Source organism: Narcine bancroftii, chromosome 8 (genome assembly GCF_036971445.1).
Source record: "Narcine bancroftii isolate sNarBan1 chromosome 8, sNarBan1.hap1, whole genome shotgun sequence".
In the NCBI taxonomy this organism is placed as follows: Eukaryota; Metazoa; Chordata; class Chondrichthyes; order Torpediniformes; family Narcinidae; genus Narcine; species Narcine bancroftii.
The window spans coordinates 152798510-152812190 of NC_091476.1; the positions used below are offsets into that span (position 1 = coordinate 152798510).

Genomic DNA, 13681 nt, shown 5'->3' on the forward strand with positions numbered 1-13681 from the left:
GGGCGCAGCCAGCTGAGGAACCCACGCACGCTGCGGACGACTTGAGGTTGGAGGCCCACACTGTCTGCAGGGTGCTGGAACTTGGCACACGGCAACCAGGCATTGGAGTAGGGATGCGAGAGGGTGCTGAGGTAAAGAAAGGGTTTCTAAGGGACCTCTGGCTTTCTTATCATGTCTGAGGTTTGGATCTGGAGCTTGGGTTGCTGATAGATCGAACAGGAGTCAATGTGGCTGCAGAGGTGGTGGAATGCAGGAGGTGAATCCATGGACACTCAATAGCCCCTTTCACACTTGCCAGTGATCCCAGGAATCCAATGCCAATCGACCTTTAAAGTGGCAAGTGTGAAAGCAAAATCTGCTCAACACCGCTGTCAGATGACATAGTCTCACGCCAGAGATTGCTGGCTTCGACCCCTAGCATCTGCAGATGCCGGCGTTGCGATTAGGCAAGTGTGAAGCGTGCAATGGCATTGCAAGCACTTCCTGTTAAAGTTAAAACAGACCAAACGCCGGGATAAACCCTTGCAAGTGTGAAGGTGTTCAGTGTCCCAGTTAGGTGCAGTCTAGTGTGAAAGGCCAAACCCCCATTTCTATCCTGGGACACTTAACGGCCGATTTACTGGGATGCAAGTGTGAAAGGGGCTCATGACTCTGAAGGAACTCTCTTTTGCTTCTCTTATTAGAAAGGGCACTGCGACCGGGCAATGCTAATGGTGACTCTTTGTTTGCCTTACAGCAGGTTAAAATCAGTTTGTGTAATATTAAATGATGTTCTCCATTATTACAATAAAGGAATCTTGAAATCAAAGAAAAGGAAATTGGTGATGCCGTCAATGTAAAAAAATTTCAAAAACCAGAAAATGCTTGAAATACTCAGCTGGTCAGACCATGTTTGTGGGGAAAGAAAAAGCGAATGTTTCCAAACCCTTATCAGAACTCAGAAAAACTGTAGAAAATAAACTCAAGGTGTGGGAGGTAACGTCTCAAACAGTGCGACACGGGGATAAGTTTATGAACAGAGCAATCTGGTTAATTAGTGAATGGGAGGAGCAAGAGAGTAAGAACAGAAGGGTCTTTGGCCTTGTGAAGTCTCAGAGGGTCTTCACTGACAGGAATAGCCTGTCCCTCTGAGAATGAGTTTTAAAATGTTGAGAGGGCAGGGGGAGACTAACCACATTCCATTCTCTTATAATTTAACAAGACCAGGGCTGATTATGAACTCTTAATTTGGCAAAGACCAGAAAAGATAATTAAACATTGGGTAAGAAACACAACCCAGGTTAATAAATCCCAGAAAGAAACATGTAAGGTGAAAGTTAGCTCGAATGTTCTGGAAAACTGGAAGTTTATCTGTGTAAATGTGCAACTTGTATGCCACAAGGCAAACTCTCTCAAGGTGAGACTCGCTGCTTGTGACTGTGCTTCTTGCTGTAATGGAGTTCTCATGCTTTGCAAAATCATTTAAAAAATTTGCAACTATATTTGTGTTTGGTTATCAAGCAACTTCGTGTCTGCTTTAGCACCACCATAAGTGATTTGTTGGTCTTTTTATTCTGGAATATCCGAGAGATATCAGAAGGCCATTCCAAGGATTGTGAAGGGTCTTGGCCAGGATATGGATAAAGATGTTTCCTGTTGTGGGAGAATCATGAATTAAGGGGTTGAGGCAAAGATGCAACATTTTTCTTTCTCTCTGATGATCTTGAGTCTTGGAAGTTTCTTCCCTTAGGGTAGAGGAAGCGGAGCTCGTAGGCAGAAGTAGGCTGAAACTTGATGAGTTAAGGAGTGAAGGGTTACATCAGAGTGCAATGCAAAGTTGAAGTTGGACCAACCACAACATTGTTGAATGGAGGGGCGGACGAGATAACCTCCTCCTATTCTGTAAGCCAGATTTGACAGATGGAAGATTCTCAGCTGACATGATTCCAACTGTGGGAGTGCAGAGTGCCAAGTGAAGTCAGTCTTGTCTGTTGTCTATGTATGGATGTTCCCTACCAGGCCTCACCAAATAATATTCAGGGGTGAAGAAATCTGGGGTGGGGTGGTGCAGTGTGGGGAGAGGGAGATTCATTCACAATTTAGCGATAATATTTCTGCCTCGCTGAGAAAACAGAACACAGACTAATATGGGCAGCGATATGAGTAGAAAGTAAAGCCTCGGGAGGTTTGAGCAATTTTTAAAAATTTGTTTTTAAAAAAACAGTTTAAATAAATTGAAGGAAACAGCTGCTTTTAGAAGTTTATTAAGAATGGAATTGCAATCGGCAGGTAGTGCTAGGCCTGAACTATCTATAAATATAATGTAATTAAAGGAGCATCCATGTGTGTAATGTGGCTGCTTAGCCATCTGTGTGCAGCCATAGACCAGCTTCCTTCCTTGCCTCTGTTCAAAAAGAATGCATCGCTTGGATCCCCTTCCTATTTCTCTTCCTTGCTGTTCAGGACAGCAAAGATGTCGTGCAGTGTGTTCTTCCCTTTTCTTTTTCAATCTTTTTATTAATCATATTATAGGTAAACAATACATGAGGAGAATAGGAGCAAATAAGAAAGAAAAAAAAAATCATATGATATAACACATTGCATTACACCACAATTAATGAATACGTTCTCATCTCCTCAAACTGATATCTTCAATAAAAAAGAAAAAAATTATTATAAAACCCTGCCGAATCTAAGAAAAAAAGATGCAACAAAAAAGTCTGGGAAGCCTATCCTGAGAATTTATTAATAAAATATAATCGTCTGGTCTTCACCAACAAAAAGAAATAAAATTAAATATAGTCCAGAAGGGAAAATAATTATACAGAGTCACGTGGAAGTAATTTATAAAAGGTCGCCAAGTCTCTTGAGATTTAACAGAAGTATCAAATGTATGACTCCTAATTTTCTCTAAACTTAAGCATGACATAATTTGAGAGAGCCACTGCGTCAAAGCAGGTGGATTAGAATTTTTCCATTTAAATAAGATAGCTCTTCAAGCCAACAATGTAGAAAAGGCGACAACCCGATGTGTGGAAGTGGGATCGCTGTGGGTTCTTCCACTTGACAATTAAACCAGCACTTGCACTTCCAGTGTCTCATCCTTATGGATCTTGTAAATTATCCAAAATTATCCAGAACTCCACGGTAATTTAGAACATAGAGCATGACAGCACAGTATGGGCCCTCTCGACCCTCAATGTGGTGCCGACCTGCATATTCCGACCAAAATTTAAAAAGTACCAAACCCTTCCTATCTTGTAACACACACACACACACACACACACACACATCCCCTAAACTTTCCTCCCTTCACTTTGTACAGATGTCCTCTATGTTTGGTACCCCTGCCCTAGGAAAAAGGGACTGGCTGTCTTGTCTATATCTGTCAGAATCTCTAACTGCTGGCTAAAGTTTGAGGAGGTAACCAAATGCAAACAAAAACATGTATTCTTGGTGAAAATATTTTTATTTTACTGCAAGGTCATGGCTTGCATTCAGCAGCATTGACTCAGGGATGCACTGACTAGATGATTACAAACCCTGATCTGGCCTACCTATTTCCATCTTGTAAAGGTTTATGGCCATTATATCTTTCATTGCTAATGTTGATCCCATAGCCTTGTTCAAACAACTCTTCCTTCCATAATTTTAGGACCAGGGAGCAATGGTGCCTTTCACTACCCACAAACCTCCACATGCCAAAAACTGCTCAGCCGTCCAGTTACACCTAATAGATCTCCAACACTTGTATGTTTTAAAGAGTGGGAAGAAACTGGAGCACTTGGAGGAAACTTATGCTGACATGAGAAGAATTAACAAACTTGTTATAGATAGTGCCAGATTAAAAAAAAAACCCGGTAACTAGCGCCGTAACAGCATTGCGCTAACTGCTGCGTGAATTTTGAACCTGAGACACTCAGACACTGAGTAAAATAGAGGTTGTGATTTATCATCTTTTAGTTATGAAGAAAACCAGAGGGTATGGGAATCAGGAGGGAAAATAAATGGGGCACTGAATCTTTTCTGACCATATCCAATGGCACAACGTGCTTGAGGAGGGTCTGGTCTATGATGTCTGTCTCTTTTGCTATTTATTTTTTGGTGTTGGTAGCACTGTGCTAAACTGAGGTGCTTTCTCAATAGAAATTACGGGGAAAAAAATCCCTCAGTGTAACACAAAAAAATAATAAAGGTGTAATCTTGATAGTGTTTCACTCGATCCTTATCCTTCACCAAATCTCATCTGATCCGAAAGTCCTTTCAGAATCTAGTTTGCCTCAATCATTCTTTAAAACTCCAGTGTCTCATCCTTATGGATCTTGTAAATTATCCAAAATGGTCATCGTCTTTCCGACATCACAACAGTAGAAACACTTTAAAAGGCAGCTTGTGGCTATGAAGCCCAGATAACCGTTGTCTGATTTTTGGCACATCCTACTGGTTGAGAAGTCATTTCCAGCAGAGGAATGGGATGAGATTAGAGGCCCTTGGTGAAATCACTGCTCTCTAATCCTTCCCAGATGGAATTCCAGGCCTTGTGGGTTATGGTTGAAATTTCACGCAGTGTGACGAGCAGATTGTTACTTACAGAAAGTTAATAAGAATGTCAGGCCAGGGCTGTCCTCGAATGCAGTCACCTTGCAATTCAGGAACCCTGCTTGCTTTACTGAGTCCAAAAATGACTTTCATTTCCTCATCAAAACAAGAGTACAGAAACACCCCCAAGATCAAAGGGCACCTCGGTGTCAGTTGTTGCTCCTATTAAGTATAAAATGTCTGACAGCTTGATTGTGTTTTGCAATTTCCTCAGTTATAACACCAAAAGACTTGTCAGCTGAGATGTCAGTGTTGTTCCGTCAGCTGACGGATCACGGTGGGATAACACTGGTCTTCTGCTCATATTTTATTTGATTTTAAATTAGTAAAGCTCTCTTCTTTTGATGGCCACAGGGGAAGGTCGGCCTGTGATGAAGATAGAGGATAGAAAGTAATTTTGATTCTATGATGAGGTCCTAACCTCCTGTCCCCCCCAGTGGCCAACAGCTCCACATCCTCCTCTTCTCAAAATGCAAGGTCAGAATCCGAATTTATACTCATGAACATGTCACAAAGTTGGATGTTTTGCAGCAGCGTTAAAGTACAAATATTGCTAGAAATTACATTTAAAAATAAATAAATAGTGCAAGAATATGGGAGAAAGTGAGGTAGTGTCTGTGATTCATTGCCCATTCAGGAATCTGATGGCAGAGGGGAAGGTGCTGTCTTTGTGGTGCTGTGTGCTCATCTTCAGGCTTCTGTTTTCCTGATGGTAGCAGTGTGAAGGGGGCATGGCCTGGTTGGTTGGGGTGGGTGGGGGGTATTGGGTCCTTGAGGATAGAGGCTGCTTTCATAAGGCACTGCCTCTTGTAAATGTCTTTGATGGAGTGAAGACTGGTACCTGTGATGTCACTGGCTGAGTTGAGAACTCTTTGAAGTTTTTTTTCCTTTCCTATGCATTGGCACCTCTGTACCTAACAATAATGCAACCAGTCACAATGCTCTCCACAGGACATCTGTAGCAATCTGCTGGCTTTGTCAACAAGCTTGCAGTGGGGAGTGGCATTTAATGGTTACATGCAGAAATGTGGCACAGTCTCCATCCTCCCCTGTACCACCTGCTGCACACTTCCTGTTCACTCTGCTCCATTATTCACAATTGCTATTTACAAGGAAAATTTCTATAGGCCCTTTTATAGTGAATTTAGTGAATTGTGAAGGCAGGTTTCCACTGTCTTTAAGACGCACCGCTTACCAGCATAAAAGGTCTAAAGGTGGATCAGAATCTAGTTTGCCTCAATCATTCTTTAAAACTCCAGTGTCTCATTCTTATGGATCTTGTAAATTATCCAAAATGATCATCGTCTTTCTGACATCACAACAGTAGAAACACTTTAAAGGGCAGCTTGTGGCTATGAAGCCCAGATAACCGTTGTCTGATTTTTGGCACATCCTACTGGTTGAGAAGTCATTTCCAGCAGAGGAATGGAATGAGATTAGAGGCCCTTGGTGAAATCACTGCTCTCTAATCCTTCCCAGATGGAATTCCAGGCCTTGTGGGTTGTGGGCTGGCCCAATGCGATCCAGGTTCCCTCCGCCGAGGGTGGTAGAGTCAGAGGTGGACCAAAATCTTTCCTCCTCCTGCGTAAAATGACTTCTGCTGAAAGCAGCTCCAAAGGGGGAGCAACCCAAAAGAGTGCGAATTTTAAAGTACCCAACTGCGATAAAGGAGATTACGATGCGCAGAGATTTGCCCGAGTTCTAAGACTGCTCAAACAGATCTCCACTAGCGCTCGTACCTGCTCCTCAATTGCCGTTATTGTGTATAGGGCACTTTCACTTCCCGGCGCGTATGTTCCATTCATGGTGGCAGATGGCGCCACTGCCCAACATGCCCCGCCTCCTTCACCTTCGGAAGCCGGCTTGGGAACCTTCTCTGTGTGAAACGTTCGTACGATCCGCTTTTTCCATCCTCTGCATAAAAGGTAAATTTGCCTTTTTTATGAAATGTGAGCAGGAGAAAATGTGGCTTTTGTGCATTAAAAACCCCTAAAGTGTCACCTTTCCACTTGAAGGAAATGTCCCTCTATTGCCTCACATGGAAAATGGCTCAGTATCTGTGGAGCAGAAGGGAATGTCTTGTTTTTTTTTTTTTATTAAATTTTTAATTTTTCACACCATAAATCACAATAGCCATGATATACACTTTTTCTTTTCCACACATTTACAGTGACTTTTTCTCCCTCCCCCCTCCCTCCTCCCAAGCCACCCCCCCATCCCCCCCCCTCTCATCCATTTTAGTTATACAATCTAGGTTGCATTAATTCAGTTAGACAATGTTGTCATTCAACAAAAATACACCAGAAATTCTACTGAGTCCATTCTTTTCTTTTCTTCTCCTTCCATCAACTTAGGTAATGTTTGTTCCCGGTAGGTTTTCGCTATTGTATTTAATGTAAGGCTCCCATACTTGTTCGAATATTTCAATATTATTTCTTAAACTATATGTTATTTTTTCTAATGGAATACATTTATTCATTTCTATATACCATTGTTGTATTTTCAAATTATCTTCCAATTTCCAGGTTGACATAATACATTTTTTTGCTACAGCTAGGGCTATCTTAACAAATCTTTTTTGTGCATCCTCCAAGTCAATTCCAAATTCTTTATTTTTTATGTTACTTAGGAGAAAGATCTCTGGATTCTTTGGTATATTGTTTTCTGTTATTTTATTTAATATCTGATTGAGATCATCCCAAAATTTTTCTACTCTCTCACATGTCCAGATTGCATGAATTGTTGTTCCCCTTTCTTTTTTACATCGAAAACATCTATCAGATACTGTTGGGTCCCATTTATTTAACTTTTGCGGTGTAATGTATAGTCTGTGTAACCAATTATATTGTATCATACGCAGCCTCGTATTTATTGTATTTCTCATCGTTCCAGAGCATAACTTCTCCCATGTTTCCTTTTTTATCTTTATATTTAAATCTTGTTCCCATTTTTGTTTAGTTTTACCATTTGTTTCCTCATTTTCCTTTTCTTGCAGTTTAATATACATATTTTTTATAAATCTTTTGATTAACATTGTATCTGTAATCACATATTCAAGGTTACTTCCCTCTGGTAAACTCAAGTTGCTTCCTAATTTATCTTTCAAGTAGGATCTCAGTTGGTAATATGCCAGCGCTGTATCTCCCGTTATATTGTACCTATCTCTCATTTGTTCAAAGGATAAGAATCTACTAACTGAAAAACAATTTTCTATTCTTTTAATCCCTTTTTTTTCCCATTTTCTAAAGGCAAGGTTGTCTATTGTAAAAGGGAGTAGCTTATTTTGCGTCAATATTAGTTTTGGTATTTGGTAATTTATTTTATTTCTTTCTACATGAATCTTCTTCCATATATTGAGGAGATGGTGTAATACTGGAGAAGTTCTATGTTGTACCAATTTTTCGTCCCATTTATATAATATGTGTTCAGGTATCTTTTCCCCTATTTTATCTAATTCTAGTCTCGTCCAGTCTGGTTTTTCCCTTGTTTGATAAAAATCTGATAGGTACCTTAATTGTGCGGCTCTATAATAATTTTTGAAGTTTGGCAATTGTAAGCCTCCTTGTTTATACCATTCTGTTAATTTGTCTAGTGCTATCCTCGGTTTCCCCCCTCTCCATAAAAATCTCCTTATTATTTTCTTTAACTCTTTGAAGAATTTTTCTGTCAGTTGTATTGGCAATGCCTGAAATAAGTATAGTATCCTTGGAAAAATGTTCATTTTAATACAGTTTATCCTTCCTATCAGTGTTAGTGGTAGCTCTTTCCAATGCTCTAAATCGTCCTGTAATTTTTTCATTAGTGGATTGTAATTGAGTTTATATAATTGGCCTAGATTTTTGTTTATTTGCACACCTAGGTATCTTATTGCCTGCGTTTGCCATCTGAATGGGGATTCCTCCTTAAATTTTGAGAAATCCGCGTTATTCATAGGCATTGCTTCACTTTTATTTACGTTTATCTTGTATCCCGACACTTCTCCATATTCCTTCAATTTCTTATATAGTTCTTTTATTGATAGTTCTGGTTCTGTTAAGTACACTATCACATCATCCGCAAACAGACTGATTTTATATTTCCTGTCTTTTATTTTTATTCCTTTTATATTATTATCTCTTCTTATCGATTCTGCTAGTGGTTCTATAGCTAGCGCAAACAATAATGGTGATAGTGGGCATCCCTGCCGCGTTGACCTGCTTAAGTTAAATTGCTTTGATACATGTCCATTTACTGTCACTTTCGCTAACGGTCCCTTATATAATGCTTTAATCCAATTAATATACTTCTCCGGTAAACTGAATTTTTGCAATACTTTGAACAAGTAATTCCATTCTACTCTGTCGAAGGCCTTCTCTGCGTCTAAAGCAACTGCTACTGCCGGTGCTTTATTTCCTTCTACTGCATGAATTAAGTTAATAAATTTACAAATATTGTCTGTTGTGCGTCTTTTTTTGATAAATCCAGTTTGGTCTAAATTTACCATTTTCGGTACCTGTTCTGCTAATCTGTTCGCTAATAGTTTAGCTATTATCTTATAATCTGTGTTTAGCAGAGATATTGGTCTATATGACGCTGGTGAGAGTGGATCTTTCCCTTGTTTTAGTATCACTGTAATTATTGCTGTTTTACATGAATCTGGTAAGTTTTGTGTCTCATCAATCTGGTTGATTACATCCAGGAGGGGCGGTATTATTAGGTCTTTAAATGTTTTGTAGAATTCTATTGGGAGTCCATCCTCTCCTGGTGTCTTATTATTTGGTAAATTTTTTATTATCTCTTGTATTTCTACTGTTCCAAATGGTTCTGTTAATTTATTTTGTTCCTCTATTTGTAGTTTTGGTAGTTCAATTTTAGTCAAAAATTCATCTATTTTCCCTTCTTTCCCTTCGTTTTCGGTTCGGTATAATTGTTCATAGAATTCTCTGAAGTTTTCCTTGATTTCTTTTGGATTATATGTAATTTGTTTGTCTTTTTTCCTTGTTGCCAATACCATTTTCTTAGTTTGCTCTGTCTTAAGCTGCCATGCTAGGATTTTGTGTGTTTTTTCCCCTAGTTCATAATATTTCTGTTTTGTCTTCATTATATTCTTCTCCACCTTATATGTTTGTAATGTTTCATATTTTATTTTTTTATCCGCCAATTCTCTTCTTTTGGTTGTATCTTCCTTTATTGCTAATTTTTTTTCTATGTTTATTATTTCCCTTTCCAACTGCTCTGTTTCCTGATTATAGTCCTTCTTCATCTTGGTTGCATAACTTATTATTTGCCCTCTAATGAATGCTTTCATTGCGTCCCATAGTATAAACTTATCTTCCACTGATTCCGTATTTACTTCAAAGTACATTTTTAATTGTTTTTCAATAAATTCTCTAAAATCCTGTCTTTTAAGTAGCATGGGGTTTAATCTCCATCTATACATTCTTGGAGGGATGTCTTCTAGCTCTATTGCCAATAACAGGGGTGAGTGGTCCGATAATAGTCTAGCTTTATATTCCGTTTTCCTAACTCTCCCTTGTATGTGGGCTGATAACAGGAATAGGTCTATCCTTGAGTATGTTTTATGTCTAGTCGAGTAGTATGAGTATTCCTTTTCTTTTGGGTTTTGTTTCCTCCATATGTCCACAAGTTTCATTTCTTGCATTGATTTAATTATAAATTTGGTTACTTTGTTCTTCCTGTTAATTTTTTTCCCCGTTTTATCCATATTTGGATCCAAATTCAGATTGAAATCCCCTCCTATTAGTATGTTCCCTTGCGTATTAGCTACCTTCAAAAAGATATCTTGCATAAACTTTTGATCTTCTTCGTTAGGTGAATATATATTAAGTAGATTCCAAAGCTCTGAATATATCTGACATTTTATCATAACATATCTCCCTGCTGGATCTATTATTTCCTCTTCTATTTTAAATGGCACATTTTTGCTGATTAATATAGCCACTCCTCTTGCTTTTGAATTATACGATGCTGCTGTTACATGTCCTACCCAATCTCTCTTTAATTTCTTGTGCTCCAATTCAGTTAAGTGTGTTTCTTGGACAAATGCTATATCTATTTTTTCCTTTTTCAGTAAATTTAGTAGTTTCTTCCTTTTAATTTGGTTATGTATTCCATTAATATTTAGAGTCATATAGTTCAGCGTAGCCATTTTATATTTTGTTTATCTTCTCTTTCCGTTTTTCCATCATTACCTTTCCTCCTTTTCCATTTCTGTTTTCTTATTTTCAACTCTTTACCAGACAACATTCCTACAACATCCAACATTTTCCTTATTCTCCTATTTCTATCTTCTTTATCCCCAATCTCCCCTTCCCCTCCTGAGTTGCCCTTTATCCCTTGTCGGACAACCACATCTCCCCTCTCCATTTGGATTTGCGAATCCACTCGCAAGCGTCAACTGATTTTGCAGTGACCGCTCTTTTCCCCCACCCAGCCCCCCCCAGAAAAGATTTCGTTTTTTATATGTCACAAAGGTCACTCTTTTAGTTCCCTCCTTATTCTCTCTATTCCAATACCTTCCCTTATTAATTCTTGTCTATACTCTCTATGTTTTCCTCTAATTACAGATACTTTCACATATGCCCATTGTCTCTATTCACTCTTATACCTCTTTACCCGCATACATATCAATCGTGGTCATTTTTACCCTCCTTACCCGTCTTCATCCCTCAGTCTATTTTTGTCTTTACCCACATACATATCAATCGTGATAATTTTTGCTCTCATTACCTGTCTTCATCCCTCAGTCTATTTTTGTAATTGTTCTGCAAATTTTCGTGCTTCTTCTGGATCCGAGAATAGTCTGTTTTGTTGTCCTGGAATAAATATTTTCAATACCGCAGGATGCTTCAGTGTAAATTTATATCCTTTCTTCCATAAAATCGCTTTTGCTGCATTGAACTCTTTTCTCTTCTTTAGGAGTTCAAAGCTTATATCTGGATAAATGAAGATTTTTTGCCCTTTATACTCCAGTGGTTTGTTGCCCTCTCTTACTTTTTCCATTGTCTTCTCCAGTACCTTTTCTCTTGTAGTATATCTTAGGAATTTTACTACAATAGATCTTGGTTTTTGTTGTGGTTGTGGTTTAGGGGCCAATGCTCTATGTGCCCTTTCTATTTCCATTTCTTGCTGTAGTTCTGGACATCCTAGGGCCTTAGGGATCCATTCTTTTATAAACTCCCTCATATTCTTGCCTTCTACATCTTCCTTAAGGCCCACTATCTTTATGTTATTTCTTCTGTTATAATTTTCCATTATATCTATTTTTTGGGCTAGTAATTCTTGTGTCTCTTTAGTTTTTTTATTAGATTCCTCCAATTTCTTTTTTAAGTCTTCTACCTCCATTTCTGCTGCTATTGCCCGTTCTTCCATCTTGTCCATTTTTTTCCCCATTTCTGTTAAGGTCATATCCATTTTATTTATTTTCTTTTCTGTGTTGTTTATTCTTCTTCTTAAATCATTGAATTCCTGTGTTTGCCATTCTTTAAATGACTCCATGTATCCTCTAACAAGAGCAAGTACCTCCTTTACCTTGCCTTTCTTTTCTTCTTCTATTTCCCTGTACTCTTCCTCTTCCTCTTCTTCTTCCTCTAGGTTGACCATCTGTTGTTTCTTTGCTGCCCTTTCCTCCTCTTCTTTCTTGTTTCCATTGTCTTCTGTGGTCTCTTCTTGCTGCAGGTGTTCTGCAGCTGTCGTTGCCGGCTGTGGAGATCGACTCCCCAGCTGGTCCCCCCTCCCGTCGGTGTGTTTTTTTTCATGCGCATCGCGCATGCGCGGTTGCGCACTTTTACTCGGCTCTGTGAGCCATTGTTGTAGTTCTCTTTCTACCGACCTGAGGTAGTGGGGTCTTCTCTCCACAGCGGGCCTCTTCGGACAGGTAAGGCCTTCACCTTTTTCCTCCGTTGTCTTCTCTTCCTCTCTTCTTTCCGTTGATTTTGATTTTTCTCCTTTTGTCTCCATCTTCTTTCCACCTTTATACTCACTTTTCTTTAACTTGTATTTCTGTGCCTTTGTATTTTCTCTTGTTTTTCCCGACTTTTCTGGAGAGGGCTGGAGTTCACCGTCCGGCCACTACTCCATCACGTGACTCCTAGGGAATGTCTTGTTTATAAATAATTAGCAGGAGAGGTGTCTCTTTTCACAATCAGAAGAGTTTGATTAGTTTTGAACCTTTCCCACCCTCCTTCCTCATGCACTTAAATGGAAATTGTGAAGAGCAAACCGAAAATTGTTTGCTGTGTAAAGTGAGCGATGTATAAAGAGGTACTTGGATCAAATTTCCAAATCCCAATTTGTTGAAATCCTGGTGATGGCAGTTCATTTTCTACATTAGTCTAGATAATCAACGGAGGTACTGATATTAAAATGAGCGAGAGTACCCTATTATTGTAGTGTTATGTTTCATAATTAGTGAGCATCTTGTATGCGATCATTCATTTTCATTAGGGGTGAACTTATTACATCTCATCAGATTTTGTTGGAAGTCTGTTTGATGAAAGAAATGGAGATAATTGGTTCACATTTTAAAAGAGAGATGGTGTGAGGGAGCATGACAAAGGGGAATTAACCTGGCATGTCTTCAGAGAGAGGGCAATGGGTTTCACTGTTCAAATCATTGCAGAGTCCCATATGACATCAGCCAGATTAATGGTCCACTTAATTATCTTAATATCTTAAATTAGTATAGAGCCTGCCCTTGACTGCAGTCCCTGTTAATGATCAGAGGTAAACTCGCTGGGCTTTGATTCTGCTCCAAGGAGGTGGGGCGGCATGGCCAGGAAGGTGAATCAGATGGAGGAACTTGGAGCATGTGAGGGATCAGTCCATGTAAATAGACACAATGGAGAAAGAGTGTTTGAAGGTCAGGGCTGCAAATGCGAGAAAATGAGGAATGTGACAGATTGATGGTGTGATTGGAGTGGATAAAGGAACACAAGGAATGTTATTTTGGCAAGGCTGAGCTTGAGGCATAGGGCCCCTTGTGATGGGGAACCTTAAACCGTTGCAATTCAGAAAGAGAAGACCAAGAAGAACCAAGGTTGTGATTAGGCTGTAAGTTCTTCCTGAGGCTTAGTGCAGACGCCTCGCTGTCAAAGGTATTTTA

The 13681-nt window shown here is 39.2% G+C and overlaps 1 protein-coding gene and 1 long non-coding RNA gene across 2 annotated transcripts in view; one reads left to right on the top strand and one right to left on the bottom strand.

Annotated features, from left to right (window-relative positions):
* Window positions 1–13681, top strand: part of LOC138741391 (exostosin-1-like) — a 245052-nt gene that overhangs the window by 64155 nt on the left and 167216 nt on the right. The gene's annotated exons all lie outside the window — the stretch shown is intronic.
* LOC138741392 (uncharacterized) overlaps window positions 1–13681 on the bottom strand; it is a 48878-nt gene that overhangs the window by 555 nt on the left and 34642 nt on the right. The gene's annotated exons all lie outside the window — the stretch shown is intronic.